The sequence below is a fragment of the Rhincodon typus genome, chromosome 25, assembly GCF_021869965.1.
Source record: "Rhincodon typus isolate 14 chromosome 25, sRhiTyp1.1, whole genome shotgun sequence".
NCBI classification, from domain to species: Eukaryota; Metazoa; Chordata; class Chondrichthyes; order Orectolobiformes; family Rhincodontidae; genus Rhincodon; species Rhincodon typus.
In genome coordinates, this window is record NC_063356.1 from 4,610,291 (window position 1) to 4,613,191 (window position 2,901).

Sequence of the window (2,901 nt, forward strand, 5' to 3'; positions counted from 1 at the left end):
CCGCTCCTCTGATGCTGCTTGGCCTGCTGTGTTCGTCCAGCTCTGCACCTTGTTGTTTTAGTGCAGTCGGATGTATTTTGATGAGTGCAGACACAATGGGCCGAATGGTCCTCTTCTTTGTTTGTGAATGCCTGTTGGTCTATGAGTCCACTAAAGAGAGAGGTGTCCTAGCATTTTGGGGGCCATCTGTTGGAGGGATTTCAGTATTTTGGCGGGGGAGGAGGGGGCGGTCACGCCCCAGCGTCCTTGGGATCCTCAGTATCTTCGGCTCTCAAGCGTTTTCTGCGGCGTGCCGAGTATTTGGCGGTGCGCGCGCCGCTGGTGGTGGTGGGGGGTCCACAGCAGGGGCGGGGCGTGGGTCGTTGCCGCTTTAAGAGGTGTTTCCCTTTTAAGGCGCTCAGAGCGAGGCTGCCGGTGACGTTGTTGTGTGTGTTGGGGGAGGGGGCGGGAAGAGAAGCTCGAGCGGTTTCAGGCGGAGCGACAGCGGCGGAGGGAGCGGTAACCCCCAACCGAACCGAGAGCAGCAGAGCGGTGAGGGTGGGGAGGGAATGGAGGGGGAAAGAAGAAGAAGAAGGGGAGTTGGGGGGGGAAGAAGGCGGGTGTAGGGGGTAGAGGATTGAGGATTGAGACGGGGGACGGGACGGGACGGGACATCACCGGGGGAGGAGGGATAGGATGGGCTGGGATGGGATGGAGGGGGAATTGAGGGGGTAGTGAGGGTGTGGGGCCCCACTGGGAGTGAAGGGAATTTTGTTTTTTTATTTGTTGTGGGGTGGTGGTGGTGGTGGTGGTGGGTGACTGAGGCAATGGGGAGCGGCCCTTTCCAGGAGAGGCCGAGGCCGCCGCCGCCGCTCCTGGGCCCGTCCCCAGCCGCAGGCCCTTGCGGTTCAGGGCGGGAAGCAATGCGGAGCCTCCACGTACCCTTCGCCACTCGACAGCGGGTGCGTGCAGTTAGGGCTGCCTCTTTTTTTTTCCCCGCCCTGGGCCTGCCAGAAGCTAGGCCCCTCGTCCCCGGGGTGAGAGTATCTGGGCCGGAGCTGAGGGCCCATCCCTGCTGTGGCTGGACTGACAGCAGCCTAAGCGTTGGCTGTGCCAGGCGGCAGCAGCAACAGCGTTACAAATCCCTGTGAAAACCTGTTCAATTTCCATATAGAGACTGGAATAATCAAATGGTAAACCAGTGTGACTTTTTCCCCTGTGCCTGCTTGAAGTGTAAAACACCAAAGTTATGCACTGTCGGGATGGAGTAACATTGAGCACAGTGGTGGATGTTTAATTCAAGCTGGTTTCCGAAACGTCAGCCTCTCTGCTCCTATGATGCTGCTTGGCCTGCTGTGTTCATCCAGCCCTGCACCTTGTTGTCTCTCTTCATACTTGTATGTTTGGTTGGGTTTAGTTGAAAAGTCAACCCCCCTCCACCTTGCTATTTACGCGAAATCCAACTCTCAACTGGGCAGCAGACTTGACAATCCAGTTTTCTTCTCCATTGTAGATCCACATTTCCAGCACTGAGTAGCGTAAATGATTCTTGCACACCAGTCACTGAAAATCCAACCTGCATGGGTATCAAAGCAACCTTGTGTAAATTGCCACAGCATGCAAATCTATTTTAAGTGTGACTGATTGGCTTAATGAAGTTGATGATCGACAGCAAATTGTGGAAATACATCTCAGTGACACAGTGGACCTTGAGTTAATGTTTGGGAGATCCTGTTCATCGGAACTAATTACTATAAATCTTTTGCATCAATCTATTCTCAAGGTTCAGTTCTGTTGCTTTTCAAATTGTTTTTCGTCAGTATTTGTCTCTGATTTTTTTTAAAGTAACATGTTTTATTGTGCTTTTAAACATTCTTTCAAAGCATCTAAAGCACTGATTTTAATTACTTGATCTGATTAGTTAATCTGACAGACCTCTTGAATGCAAACCACTACCATTACTGCAGAAACGAATCCAGAGATGTATAGATCTTAACTACCTTTGTCATTATTTATGTAAAGAGTTGTGCCCTCAGTAAATTTTGAAGTCTGTATAATCAAATTTTATTTACTGCTCAGTGAATGTGATGGGAGGTTTCAACTTGTATTTCTTGGTGATAGGACATTAAACAAATATGAGGTCTGAAAAAGATGGAACCTACAAGGTTAGTAAAATACTGAATCTTTCAGAAATGAATTTGTGCCTTGCAAGCATCTGCTTGGCTTGTGTTTTATCCAACCCTCCTTTGATTTCTGATAACCACTGTATTTGGTGCAAGAGTTCTATAGCTGATTTTCTGACTGGTATTTCCCATCGTGTTTGTAACATAAAGAGCTTAGCACAACAGATTGCAGAATTAGATCCTTTAAAAGGTGTGGCTTGTTACAAACAATTTCTCTTACCTGTGATAGTTGTTTGCTGGTTGGTCCCTGAGTCTCCTTCCTTATTCTGTGATGTTTCTTTCTGGATCCCTTTTTTGATAAAGCTTCTCTGTAGTCCTTTGTAAGACATAGCTTCCTTCTTGAGGTGAACAGTGGAATTTTTGAATATTAAAAGGGAGGAGAAAACATGTTCTAACATTTTTATATTTGGTTGTGTTGTGCAGTGTTGTAGGATTTCAGTAAATGTTATGGTGAGTGAAACTTTTCACTTCATTTGGACCTGAGCTTGGACATTATCTGACAACATAAATAAAAATTTTGTCTTTGTGTTCAAGTAACATATTGAAGTGTTCCCCATTAGACTGAAGTACTGATGATATCGCTGTACTTAACAGCACAATTGAATGTTCATTTGCATTGTTTTGTCATGGTCTATTTTACCTTGCAATAGCATGCAGGACTCTTGATATTCTTGCTTTAGTGTTGAGTTCAAATAATATTAAACAATTTCTGCTTTGTGCTAAACTTGTAATGAGATTG

The 2,901-nt window shown here is 46.7% G+C and overlaps 1 long non-coding RNA gene across 1 annotated transcript; it reads left to right on the forward strand.

Annotated features, from left to right (window-relative positions):
- Positions 1 to 414: 414 nt before the first annotated feature.
- LOC109934689 lies at positions 415 to 2,268 on the forward strand. The gene is made up of 3 exons (XR_007264774.1): positions 415 to 531; positions 1,493 to 1,762; positions 2,101 to 2,268. It is a non-coding gene; the product is annotated as an uncharacterized LOC109934689 (long non-coding RNA).
- The last annotated feature ends 633 nt before the right edge of the window (positions 2,269 to 2,901 follow it).